At 36.6% G+C, this 14,742-nt stretch overlaps 1 protein-coding gene and 1 long non-coding RNA gene across 2 annotated transcripts in view; one reads left to right on the top strand and one right to left on the bottom strand.

The window, feature by feature from the left end:
* The window catches only part of LOC114067798 (membrane-associated guanylate kinase, WW and PDZ domain-containing protein 2-like), a gene marked incomplete at its 5' end in the record, with an annotated part of 514,387 nt that overhangs the window by 86,764 nt on the left and 412,881 nt on the right, over positions 1-14,742 (top strand). The gene's annotated exons all lie outside the window — the stretch shown is intronic.
* LOC114067799 lies at positions 3,105-13,737 on the bottom strand. Its single transcript, XR_003573473.1, has 3 exons — positions 13,726-13,737; positions 7,112-7,114; positions 3,105-3,265 (listed from the first exon to the last, which is right to left on the bottom strand). It is a non-coding gene; the product is annotated as an uncharacterized LOC114067799 (long non-coding RNA).

Here is a 14,742-nt window from a genome sequence, read left to right as displayed (position 1 = left end):
GATATTTTAAATCTAATTTACTTAAACAGCCAAAACAAATCTTGCCGTGGCTGTGAGCACTTAACAAAATTAATCTCCACTTGTGCTTTTTATAAATTGGGAAAACCAACTGGTTTCAACCCTTTATTTAAACCTGGATTTCTTTCAGTGGTAGTGGACAGAGACCTTGTTGAATAGCTATTATTATCTTGAAATACAGTAATTTTTATTCAAAAGCATGCTTGCTGCTGATTAAAAAAAAAAAAAAAAGTGAAAAAACCTACTAAAAGTTTAAGAGAACAGAAGATATGGCAGTATTTTTTTTGTTTAGATTTTCTTTCCTGCAAGTATTTGTGCACACTTTTCAGCTGGAAATTTAGATGATCAGTAGGCACTTTCAGTTAATTGACTCTCATGATTAAATAGTGAGACCATCTTTTTTCATCCAGCTTCTATTTATTCTGCATTGTCCATCTGGAGTTATAAAAGGAAAAGAAACAAAATGTTCTGAAATGTGTTCATAGGCATGTATTCGTGATTTGGTATATTTTTGTCATAATAGCCCATTTTGATGTTACCTGATTACAGGAGAGATATGCGTTGGCATCTATCTATAATTTGATTTTATCCTGATCCCATTTCCTGCAGGCTTATATTTCAAACTGTATGTCAAACTGTGTATGCAGCAAAGCTGTCTGGCAGCAAAGTCAATTGAGCCAAGTAGGTATTTGCTACCAGATAATTTGATCCTTTACCTTCTGCACCTTTTTGAACCCTTATCCTACTTTGCTATCACTTACACCTCTCAAGGCAATGTGAAAGTCATTCCATGAACATTAGTAAAAAACAAAACCTATCTGAAGACTGAGGGAGCTATATAAATGCATACTGTATTTATTTTTAAAGAGCAATGAAATGAAAAACCCCTGAAAGATGAGGGGCCATATTTTTTTGTCTGTAAAATGCTGACCAGTTTTCTTGGTGATGGATGAATTTATTTGAATACAGAAAAAAGAGAGTATGATAATAATGTAACTCCACCCAAGATAGTATAAATATGTCAATATACTAATATACTAGCAGTTTGACCCTACTAAATTCAAAATTCAGCATTTAAATAGTTTCTGTGTTTAATACAGAGACATTAGACAGTTTGGTCCCATACCAAAGCTATATAGGATGAAAGGGAAAAAAGTGAAAATTGAAATCAGAATGCATAAGCAAAAAAAATTAATGCAAAAATTATATAAATATCTTTTTCAGGCTGAATATACTGGTTAGATTTGCTATTCTAGCCACTCACAAATAGAAGTCTGAATAGAATAGTCCTATCACTGAATTTTGAGTGGGCAAGTGTGAATGATGGTTATTTTTCCAATTTTGTCAAAGAAACCCATGGCAGAATATATTCTCAGTAAAAATGGCTATGACAGCCACAAACTGGCACCCTAATGTGGTACCCACAGTTGTAGTCAACAACTACTGCAATCTGTCCTCTACAACACCTCTCTTTATTTTCGATTATTTCACGGCTTGAGGCACCACCAGGCAAGTTGCTTTCCTTCTCTGCAGGAGCTGCCGCAGCCTGTTGTGCCAGCGCTGTGAAGTGCAGTGAGGCTCAGGGTCATTGTGAAATTGAGAGAGAGGGGGCAGAGAGGAAAAATAAGACGGCAGTCAGGAGGACAGAAGGGAAAATGGAACAAAATCTCATTTGTATCAGATAAGACTGTGTCGGTGCCCTGGTACAAATCAGAAATGTCTGGCTGTGCTTGGCTAGATGTCCAAGTGATCAGGGCTCACTAGCAGTAGGTAGAGTTTCTAGAGCACAACAGAGACTTGATGGTTTTTGCAAAGGATTATGTCATGAATTCTTACATTTTTTTTTTATTAAAAAAAAAGAAAAAAAGAAAAAAACCCAACGGGCTGAGGCAGGGAGGGGAAGAAAGGAGAGAGAGACTAGAATTTATTTTATACAGCCTTATTTCTGACATCCTTTCAGTGCACAGTTTTCTGATGTTTTTTATTCTGGTTTGTTGGTGAAGTTCCTAACGGACCTTGGATTTCATTGTCTGTTCTTTATGTCTGTGTTCACTTGGAGGTTTGTTGCCTTCTTGTGCCCTTTCTATCAGAATTCCATCTTACCCCTTAGCGTAACACTTTATCAACTGCTGCAGCTGAGATGGTAATTGAGATAAATCTATAGGCCCTAGCTACAGCACTAAGATACAGACACAGTGGGCATTCCCAGATGGTGACTGTCCATCAATTTCACATCAGTTTCTCTCACACAATTCTACTTTAGGGATTTTTCTGGCCAGATATTACCTGTTATGCCCATTTGAAAAAAGACACAGAATTTTTCCCGTGGTTCACCAGTGACTGGTTTTAGTGCTTGACCTGAGACATGATGAGGAAACATTTGTTTAAGACCTGCTAGTGGAAGATTTGCTGTTGTTTTAACTGAGCTAAGCAGTAGGCTGCATGGTTTCCATGCTATGTACCTCAGAGATAGCTTCAGTACCTGGAAATGCCCTGCTCAAAGAAGCTGAGTGAGGGTACTTCTGATGTACTCAGTAACTCATACGCTGCTTTGAAGCCATCTTTAGACATCCCTTATATCAGCCATTTCTAAATTCATTTGACCTTGACATCACCTTTCTTCAGTATACATGGGCAAGCACAGTTCTGCAGATGTAAGAGATCACATTAGAAATTTGTCATTTAAACTTTTTATTGTTGGAAGATTTATTTTTTTTTTTTACTTTGTATGTGAAAAAAAATGAAATATGTTTTCCCCATTAGGATAAATGTATAAATTTTTGAGCCATGTGTTTAAATTTTTTTTGCTTCCTGGTGAATTCCTTTTACTATTGGTTCAGTTGACATAACTACTACAGAGAGAGTAAATAATGACATTGTTTGTAGGAGTGTCAGAGAAGGCCACATCTGCATCTGTGGTTTTGTTTTTGCTTTTGCATTTCCATTTGTTTGCTCTGACACTTGCCTGGAGCCCCACACTTTTCTTTATAACCTTTACCTTTAGATTGCAAAGAAAGGTGAAAAGTCCTGTATCAAATATATTTACTGTATGTTCATTGTTTTAATTGTGATAACAATATCACAGAATTGTTAGGGCTGGAAGGGACCTCTGGAGATCACCCAGTCCAACTCCCCCACCAAGACAGGGGCATCCAGTGCAGGTTACACAGGAATGCATCCAGGTGGGTTTGGAATGTCTCCAGAGAGGGAGACTCCACAGCCTCCCTGGGCAGCCTGTTCCAGTGCTCTGCCATCCTCAGTTTAAAGTTGTTCCTCAAGCTGAACTGGAACTTCTTGTGTTTCATTTTGTGGCCATTGCTCCTCATCCTGTTGCTGGGCACCACTGAAAAGAGTCTGGCACCATTTTCCTGACATCTGCCTTTGAGATATTTATACACATTAATGAGATCCCCTGTGCCTTCTCTTCCTTACACTAAAGAGACCCAGCTCCATCACTTCCTAAGGCACTTGCTCCATACCCCTAATCATTTTTATGACCCTCCACTGGACCCTCTCCAGTATCATATTGTCTTTCTCGAACTGTGGAGACCAGAATTGAACGCAATACTCCAGATTTATCTTCACTACCTCACTAGGACCCAGTAGTGGGGAAGACCACCTCGCTTGACTTGTGGGCCATACTTTCCTGAAACGCTCCAGGATTCTGTTGGCCCTCCTGGCCTCCAGGGCACACTGCTGGCTCATGGTCAGCTTGTCATCCACCAAGACTCCCAGATCCTTCTCTGCAGAGCTGCTGTCTAGTAGGTCAACCCCCCACCTGTGCTGATACTTATGGTTATTTCTTCTACACTTGCCCTGGTTGAACCTCATTATTATCTCCACCCAACTCTCCAGATAACAAGGTACTACTGAATGGCAGCACAGCTTTCAGGTGTGTATCAGTCACTCCTCCCAGTTTCTTATTATGAGCAAAATTCCTCAGAGTGCATTCTATCCCTTTGTCCAGGTAATTGATAAACAAGTTGAATAAGACTGCAACAAGCTGAATAAAACTGGATGATGATGATCAGTTAGAGCTTTAGGTTGGATGGCTCAAAGCTTCTGCAACCAAAGAAGAGCTTTCTCTTTGTAGCACCATTTGCACAGAAGGCAAAGGTCACAGATCCCCACTGCCTGCGTGTGTTTGTGTCTTTGTGTTCCCTTTAAAACCTTTTGAACTTGTTGTATTTTAACTGAATGTGACAGAACTAGAGGACTCTAATTAATTAAATAATTAGATTTCCACAGATTTATAAATGTTTCAGTTGAACATCAAGGTCAATCAGTCAGAAGACACTTCTATAACAAATCATGTTTTATTAGTTCCAGTGATGTCAGAACTTACTGTTGTTTTTCATGCACCATTCAATGGCTTTGGTGCCAGAGGATGTATAAATGTGAATTTCACAAATGTGAAATCCATGACTTTTGAACAGTCCAGATTTTCAAATATATATAAAAGCAATTGATGTGGTGTTTGAGCACCCAATAAAATGTCAAATACCTAACAGGCGTTCATGTCTGGAAACTTTGGGTGTTAACAGTCTAAGCATTTTCAAAAGTCTCTGTGTATCTTTGAAAGCATGTGAGAGAACAAAGATATGTTTTCAGTCCAGTGATGTGCTCATTTTGAGGATATACTGAGCTCAAAATTCTGAATTCCTCTCTGATTCTCTGCAAAAAAGCATATGGACAAAGAAATTTTTTAAAAAAAGAAAAAACAAACAAACAAAAAAACCACACCACACCTTCAGATTTTTCAGTGGACTATCTGGAGACATCTTTATTTCCCGAGGTACATTATAAATATTTTACAAGTAAGGTGCAATAATCAGCTAAGCACATAAATCTGAGATAGTTGCTTAGGCTTTCCCAATGGTCAGCAGAAAGAGATAGGTGCTGCTGGAGGCTAATTCACCTACCCTAAGATAAGCACTGAAGTTAAGTAGAAAACTCTGCCCTGTGGACATTCCTGTCTCTTTTTGTAAGGCAGTCTAGAGGATTAGGTTAGATTAGACATTTATTATTTCTGTTACTAAAATTAGCCAAAATTAATCCCTCATCTAGTCTGTATATTGACATATTAATTTCTGTGAAGTAAAAATATTCCTCAATATGAAACAGGTAAGATCTGCCCCTTAATATTCCTTTAAATTGTCTGTTCTATTTCATATGAAATTCTTCAATATAGTTTTGCCATCATTCAAAAATGAGTACTTTAGGTATAGATTCTGAACGCTTATTTTTTTCAGAGCCTAAAGCAACTTCAAAACTTCCTAATCTGATTTAGAGCCCAGAGATTGATCTTGATCATGCAGGCATTTTTCCTACTGTATTTCCCATTGTTGGCATTAAAGTTTCGTTAATTGAGACCTCTTTGCCTTGACCACTCTATAATCATATTCATCACATCTCAGTGTCACTGAACTATTTATTTTTGTCATTGATAGATAAACAGTGCCAGTTCTGTGGGAGAGTTGAGCTGAAAAGGAATACTAAAGATGTCAATTTATCTATGTCCTCTGTAAATATATTCTGAAATTCTGCTGGGAATAATTCAGTCCTGTGTCTAATTAATCAGATATATTGTTTGTGAGGAGTTTATGTTGTTCTCCTAATCCACAAGAAAGCAACATGCCCTCTACAGGGAAGTCTGCAATTCATTATCTCCACTCATAAAGTAATGTCAAGCTTGACAATGTGGAAGAATTTATTTTTTTAAAAAATGGTATTAAATTTCCTTTTAAAATATCTCAGTACAAAACACTCCAGTAGCAATGAGCCTGCAAGCAGCTTACATGCTGCTTCTAAATAAAGCTTTTCTTCCAGCCTCCCTTTTTTCTCGCCTCATACACACAGGCACACACAGGACTCACTCTTGGCCGTTTCTGCCACTTTGTCTCTAGAAACAGACAATAGTCTGTCATCTTCATTGTAGGCTCTCAATGTTCTATTATACCAATGACAATTCAGGCACAGAACACTTCCAAGCTTGGCAAAGTCTGAAGTCCCCTCTCCTGCTTCCCACTCATTCACCATAAGTGTGTTGGAAGCATGAGAAAAGAAGGAATGCAGCTCATCTGGAAACTTGAGCAGCATTCATAGCCACCACTATGCCCCGGAGCAGCTGATCTGGCAATGCCACACTAACCACACTTTAAGGGACAGAGCTATAAACCTCTCAAATGTTCCCTTTCCTCCTCTGTACCAATAATCTTTTGCTTGTTATCAAGGAATTTTCAAGGACTAACACAACCAGTTTCCTTCCAAGACTAATATTTCTGAGTGGCTGGACAGGAAGAGCAACCTTCAGATTCTGCTAAACAAAGCAGTGGGTTTACCTTGGTTTTAGAGGTCATTGCAGTATCTTGCAAACCATCAAAAATAGAAAGGGGTTCCATATGTCACTGGAAAGTACATTTCTGGAAGAATTAAAGAAACTGGAAATCTACTTTTCTGGGGGTGGAAAAAAAAAAAAAGGAAAATTTTATTTACCCAATATTTTGTTTCTTTTTTACTATAATGTATAAAATAGAAATAAATGCCTTCTGTGTAAATCTACTATGAAAGTATTTTTATAACTACTGCTAATTCAAATTGGCTGAATTTAGTAAGGAAAAGAGCGTTCATTTTGAAGGATTGTTTTGGCTTTTTTAACAACTATTCCAAGACCTTCAGAGGTGTTGCAGATGTGAAAGGGAACTGGATTCTACTCCTGTTTTGTGCCGTAAGCCAGTATCCCTTGGTCAATTCAGCAAAGGACTACATAAACTTGGGGGAAAAGCTGGATGCAGTCATTTTCCACTGGGGTCAGTGGAAATCCTGAGCACATTTGCTCTGAAAACCACGGACAGTAGAGGCTGGTACCCAAAGCGGTGCACCAGACAGAAGCAGATGTGCATGGTTCTCTGCAGAGTTACATCTCTCCTGCTGACACATGGTGTTCCTGCCTATCAATTCCCAAGAGTTTACCTTCTCCTTACAGTACATCACAGTTTAAAAGGCACTTAAAGGGAACTATCAATGGTATCCAGAAATATAGCAAGCAAGGGTTTCAAGTTAAGTTGCAAACACCGGTGCATGCTCAGTCTACCAACTGTGCATTCAGAAATGCCATTTCATTCTTTTACATGATGTAGTATTGTTGAGAAATCAGATGCAAATAAACATTACTTTGGAAAAGATGGAGAGGGAGGACATTTTTGCATTCATTTAAATAAAAAGAAGTGAGTACAGCTGACAAGACTTTTTTTTTTCTTCACTGCTGGATGTGATATAATAAATCATCCTTGATGTTTCCCCCATTTTATTATCATTATCTGTGAACAAGCTAGAAGTAAGTTGATTCTTTATGAGCTATGACATTCATCTGAAAAACAAGACTAAAAAGTCAGTCTCCAGAGGAAAAAATTAAAATCATTAGGGAAATATGGTACAGAATGCCTAATCAAATGATTATATTGGATGAAGGAAAATCATGATTTGGCAATGAGGAATTTCCCTTTGTAGTCAGAATTAACTTGGTAATTATAATAAGTTATGGATTTTGCAATTATTATTTTTTAGAAATATAACTGTCCAAGAGAGTGGATTTCAAAACAACAGTGTTTTCAACATAAGAGAGAAAATTGTACTAAACTCCAGATTACTAAATAGAATTTAAGTTTATGTACACACAAAACATAATTGTAACTCTACAAGTAAGCTTAGTTTGCATCAGAAGCATAGTATTTACTGGTGAAAGCAGGGACATGTGACCTGGAAGAAATACAGAAAGACTGTACAAACAGGCAGGAACAGGGTTAGGAATATCAAAGCCTTCCTGTATTTGAATCTGGTAAGGGACATGACAGGCAACAAGAAGCAAAACCAAAACTGGGGCAAATGTGTTCCTGCTGCTGAATAGGGCAGAGTACCAGGTGATGAAAGATATGGGAAAGGATGAGGTACTGTATCTTCTTCACCTTGGTCTGTACTGGTAAGACTGTCCTCCAGCAATTCCAGGTCCCTGAAGCCAGTAGGAAGTCTGAAGAAACAAGGACTTACTCTCAGTGAAGGAGGATCAGGTAAGGGAATATTTAAACAGATGATAGAACAAGATAGGGCATACAGAAATATGGGTGCATCCCTAATGGGATGTACCCCTTAGTACTGAGGAAGCTGACCAGTCACTGCAAGAGCACTGCTGATTATATTTGAAAGGTCACAGCTGCCCAGAAAGGTTCCTAAGGACTGGCAGAAAGCAAATGTTACTCTCTAAGAAGAGAAAGGAGGAGGATCCAGGGAACTGCATGCTTGTCAGGCTCACTTCAGTCCTTGGGAAGATGATGGAGTGAAAAATCTTGAAAGCCATTACTAAGTGTATTAAGGACAAAAAGGTGATTGAAAATAGTCAGTATGGATTTATAAAGCAGAAATCATGCCTGATCATGCCTTTGTGAAATAACTAGCTTGGTGAATGAGAGGAGAGCAGGAGATGATGTATATCTTCACTTCAGCAAGGCTTTCCACACTGTCTCCAATATTATCCTTATAGACTAACTGAAGAAGTATGGATTAGATAGACTGTGAGGTGGATTGAAAACTTATTGAACTGTTGGTTAAAAGAGTTGTGATAAGTAGGTATACTCTCAATTTATACCTACAGTGAGACTGTAGGCATAACTGAAAGAACAAGATTTCAGTATGTGTGTACAACTGCAAAGAAGATTGGTTTTTCTCCTACTGCAAATATATCCCCAATTATGTTTCATTAATTTACAGAGTTATTATCTTTCACTATATAAATCACTTGACACCATACAATAATGTTGAAAGAACAACAATCATACTTCTCACATGGAAACAGGACTGCTTTGGAACGTTCCCATTAGATTTAATTTATGCATATCTGTTGTAAATTTTACTGAGTTGAGAAATATTCTCTTTGAAGTAGTGTATCTAGATCTAAGTTTTGTTACAAATGAGGTTAGAAATATTTCATTATTGATTGTCGGATTAATTAGATTGGTAGCTAGAAGGAAAACCTATATTAATGTTCAAGTGAAGTTGGTTTGTTTTTCTTTTGTTGGATGAAGTACTATGTCTGTCAAGGGAAATTGCTTTGGAATGAATCAGCTGATTTAAAAGGGTTAACTGCATTTCTAGGAGGGAAAACCTATTTATTTCCTTATCTGTCTTGTACCAGAGAAAAGTAAGTCACATGGAAAATATTTTATAACTGTAGCTAAGCTGTTAATTAGAACACTTCTCAGAAACAATGGATTTTGTGAAAAAAATGAAACAAATCTGTGATGGAAGAGAGCAATTCAGAGCAGTTAGGTAATACTTTTTCTTACAGTTTTCTTCATACTATAATTTAGAAGTTTCTGGTTTTAAAGTATGAATGTATTTTAAAAAATTGTGTCTTATTTAGAAAAATACTCAAATCTCTAAGTATAGGAATAAAACTGTAACAGCACAAATATTTTTTTTATCCTCTTCCACTTGAATGTGCACATCCCTAGCACAAAGCATTGTTAAGGCAGGGGTGGTAATAAGCTTAGGTATTGGTGAGGCTTTTTTTTTTTTTTTTAATAATAGTATGTTTCCCAAAAAAACACAGTTCAGGACTTAAACTCCATGAGATCTTTGCTTTAAGCTCTTAGCTGAATTAAAGAGAGGGAAGGAAAATATCTCTTTTTAACTTTTTTGAAACTAAATATCGCAGCTTTTCTATTCCAAGGCATGACATTTAGAAACTTTTGTATAGAAGTGAGATTTTTATTTGGTTAAATACACTGGAGAAAAAATGCTTTGTTTTGGAGGGGACCTCAGACTTGATGGAAATGTTACGTAGGTGAAAAGGAACACATAACTGAGCTAATGATCACCAAAAGTAAGCATTAGTCATGCTAGTGCAGAAACAAATGACCAGCATTTACCTGCCTTTGCCATTGTCATGCAGTACATTCTGTAGGAAAGCTAAGATTGGAATGCATTAATTTCTACCTGAAACATTCCTCCCAATTTTAAATAGCAGCACAGTGGTTTTAGACATTCATTTCTGTTCTGGAAATTTGTCTTTCTTTGAGTTACATAACTGGAATTATTCAATAAAATGCAGGTCCTCTAAAAAATTGGAAACCTAACATGAATAGAGTCATCATATTGTAATGTACTATTATTACTGCAATGCTTTTTCTTTAAAGAATGCCTATGTCTGTAAACCTTGTCCATTTATTTTTCTGGTAGAAGTTGCTTAAAAGGACAATTCCTGCAGTTTGTTAATGAAGATATCAGAGCAAAATTGAACCTTAGTTCTTTATTCTCTGTTATTTCTCTTAAAATAAAATCATGCAAGATAATCCAGTCATTGCCACCCATGTGGATTGGTAATATGAGGAGAGTGTGAACTTCATAGACTTGGTGTGGGAGCTGAGGTACCCTTCCACTTTATGTCAAGCAGCCATCTCCTGCCTGATAGGAGCCAGTCTGGGGGAACTTTGTGGGGAATCATGCAAATCTGTTGGGTTTTACTCATTTTGTGGTGAGCTACTATGCACGTTTGCAAACCAAAATTGAGTGTCCAAAGTGCCAGTTAAGGTCAGTGCACAACATTGTAGCTCAACCCCTCAAAACCAGCTCAACCCCTCAAAAAACAGCTGAAGAGACCTTGATCAGGCAAGGTCTTGATCAGGTAAGACAGCCTTGTTAGTACACCTCTTGATTTTTAAAAAATCAACCAAACCTACAACTAAAACACCTGCCTCCTTCCTCCAATGAACCACAAAGCCAAGGTGGCCTATATATACAGACTGGCAATTATATCTAAGCAGGTAGGTTTTAAAGCACTGTATAGGAAAATATTGGAAATTTTATAAATTCCTAAAAAGAATTAATGCACAATAAATTTAGAGAAAATGGAAAAACTGTTGTGTGAAATACAGTAAAGGAGAACTTTATAAATCAGTACCTTAGTTATTTCACAAATATTGATATTTTTGCATTTGATTATACAATTATTTTAAACATTTCACATTTGCTAGAATCAAAAGAAAAGTAAGTTTCATTTTTTTTCATATTAAAAAACAGGGATTTATTGCAAATATAAGCGCAAATAAGGTACCTGGTCCTAATGAGTTTAATCAGTAAAACCCACTGCTTGTTACTAGGTGGCTACTTGCCATGAAAAGTATGGACTACCAAAAGAATAAAGAAGTTTTCTTTGTTGAACAAGAAGTGTTTTACAAATACTGAGACTAAATTTATGCTGTATTGTCTGTCTACCACATATAGGCACCTAAGATTTCTTACGTCTCTTGATGCAGACACTGCAAATAACAACGTTTCATATGCAGGATGAGGAATCTTCAAACTGAATAAAAGAGCTGAAGAAAATGATGCAGGAAGAGATGAGCATTGGACGTGAATTTTAATTTTTTTTATATATGTGACTGTATTAGAGTTTAGCTAGAAAAATAGCTTCTGGAGGTGCTTGAAGAGTAAGAAAATCAAGCATTTATCTTTATTTAGAAATAACACTGTATTATATATCACACTAATCTTGAAGTACCAAACGTCTCAGTGAATTTATTCTATTAAAGAAAAAGTGCATGTCCTCACTATACACATCTGTTTTCACACCACTCTTGATGGCAATATCAGATCATCATTAATTAAAATAGACACTGAGTTTTTCTTTGTGTATCCATCAAATCATGATTATGGGCTGTGGCAGTCTGAAGGGAATTTGCTTTATACAGACTTGATCTCAAAACCCTCAAACCACTTTACATTTGGGAACTGCCTCCAGAATCAGCATTATGCTGCCTCCCAACTTGGGATATTTTAGCTTTCAAATGAGAATCAAGCTCTTTTTGCCTCTGGTTCTACTGTCCTGCCAGCACAGTGACAGAAGGTGAAGAACATGTTCAAATTCACATGACCATCAAAGTGTGATTTTGGTACTCACAGCTGGTGACTGAAATGCAATGTGGTTTGGTGTTTTGTTTTTTTTTTTTTTCATTTTCCTGAGCATTAGCATCATCTCAAACATAAGTTGTTCCATTTGATTTTACATCATCAAGTTCTGCTGATAGTAATGGATCCTGAAGATGTCTGATTTAAAAGGGTGTCTCACATGCTTTTTGTTACTATGTGTAGGTTGGCTTCCTGTGACATTATGGAGGTATTTTGAAAATCCGATTCCCAATGTTGATGGCACTGGCTTTTTCTCCTTCATGGGCAATGCAAGTCCTCTAGCGATAAATTCAGTAATATGACACATCATATTGCTTTGACAATCTTTCTTTCTATCAGATAAACTATTAAATGAATGAATTGACTTTATGATAACTTTAACAGCTTTTTCAGTCATTGAATTCTCATCACTCAGTAATATACCAATATCATACCAGTACTGCTGCTTCACCTCCCAAAACTACAATCAGTTGGTCATTCTTATCAGTACTCACATTTTTTAACTTACTCACATCACCTGTCCAAGCTCTGTCTTTACAGAAAGAAACATAGAGATTTCTTCTTCTGCTTTAGTCTCCTGCCTTGGAATGAAAATTAAATGCAACACTGCTGTCCTTTCTGACCTTTTCTCATGTTTGGCATGTTCACTTTTGCTGAAGTTATCATCTATGAGTGAGCAAACTTTTTCCCATATAGCTAGTTTCTTCCTTCAAATCTAAATGTGTTGTCTTGCTCTTCAGAAAAATGATGTATTTGCATCTAATTTTACACAGTAGTCTGTCAGCACTTGAAGTAAGAAATACTGTACAACAAATTGTCCATACTGGAGTAATGCAGTTACAGTATAATTAATGCAGCTTTCAGGGCTCTCCTGCCTTCATTAGTGTGTAAGAATATTTTCCATTCATAATTCTCTCCATGACAACTCATAAAATGAACAGTTTGTGCTCATTTTGTGCTAGTACTCGTTTTGTTTCTCAGTCAACCAAGACCATCTGCACATTCCTTTTACTCTAAAGACATATATTTCCATTTCAAATCAACTCGCAGTTTGCTGAATATAGTAACCCAAATACTGTGATTTAAGACCTCTTTAGAGGTCAAATTCTTTAATTTCTTCTTCTAAAATTCCTGTGGACTAGGTACTTCTTCCAACAGTAGACTTACCTAAATTTACCTTTAATTTAGGAGGCCCACAATGATTTACAGTTTTCCATCTTAAGTTGTATGGAGTTTAAAGCACAGACACTGTGTTTCAATTTGCATGATGTTATTGTAAAGAATCTTTCCCCCATTACGACCTCCTTGATCATTATGAACCCCTGCAAGGAGCCCGAAGTCAGGATATTTTAGTCCTGTACATATTCTTTCAAAACCAGAGATCTGTAAAAGATCTTCCTTCATTTTTTTTTTTTTTACTTAGAAGTAGTACTTTTTTTTACTTAGAATGTAGCACACAGAGATAGATGCTGTTAAGATTTGAGAAAAAACAATAATCCATCTCTCTTAGTATGTTTGTAACACCAACATCCAGTGATGGGAATTGTGGAAATAATGGGAATGATGATTACTCTGTAGTAATCTGCTGTAGTAATGTAGTCAGGAGTAGAAAAAAAAAAATACTTCCTTTTGCCTAATTGCAAGAGCACCTCAGCTTTCAAGTTTTGCAATAGCTATATCCACCTAAATCTATTTCAAGTCTTTTATAAAAGTGGGTTTGCTCTCATGTTTTAGCTCCCACAAAACTGTACAAAAATCAAAATTGGTGTTTATGGAAAGTAGTCCAACAAATTAATTGAAATATATACAATTTAACTGCAGATCTATGAATTTCCCTCTGTAGCCTGATTCACAACTAACCACCAGTGTCATGACTTGTCACATATAAACTCTGGGAAATGAGGAAATATAAAATTAACCTTAGCTTTGCCCTTGCTAATATGTGTCTGCTATATATATTTTGCATTCTGTTTTTGCAGATAATATAAAAGAATTATGGAAAAAGCACTTCACTTACTTCACAGAAACACTTTTTCCCTCCCCTTGACTCACTCTATATTTTACCACTCTGCCCTGTCATGCACTGCTTTTGGAGATGGGCTGTCACAGATATTCCCAGTGGCTTTTGCAGAGGTAAAATTGGAGTGAGTTAGACTGAGCTGTCATGTACTGTAATTCTTTATTTTATGCTTTTCAGAAGGCTTAATTTTTCTGAAGTGATACTCTGTAAGAGATACTAGGGAGGGTCTTAAATATGCATTAAAAAGTCATGATTTCTTAATGTAGGAGGGTATAGATGATACCTGATTTCTGCCATGCAGAAATATTGTCTTGACTGAAAACGTTACTTAAACACAGAATCCTCCTACAACAACAGCAAAACAAAAATAAAACCCAACAAAAAAAAATCCACAAAAAAATCCTCACAAAGTAACAGAAACTAAAAGAAAACATAAAAAGGAGAGGCTAAAACTGAACTAGACTGTTGGGTGAGTTGAAGGCACCCTACATACAAATTTCTCACTATGTGAAGAAGGCAAGAAGGATATTTTAGAAAGGTGCTGAGGATGCACCTGCCTCTTCAGCATTACTGTCTCCAGAGAAAGATATATCTAACAGTGTTTTGAAATAAATAAATTGTTTTGTGGTAAATAGCAAAATATTTTGCTGAACTATTTTGTCCTTATGGTACTGTAAATTTCATAATTAAAGCTATCATTTGGCACAGCAACAAGGATCCAGTCATGGTTTGTGTCTGTGGCA

The sequence above is a fragment of the Empidonax traillii genome, unplaced genomic scaffold, assembly GCF_003031625.1.
Source record: "Empidonax traillii isolate 1590-97213 ecotype Southwest subspecies unplaced genomic scaffold, ASM303162v1 scaffold968:size590757, whole genome shotgun sequence".
NCBI lineage: Eukaryota > Metazoa > Chordata > Aves > Passeriformes > Tyrannidae > Empidonax > Empidonax traillii.
This window is presented reverse-complemented; position numbering and strand designations above follow the sequence as displayed.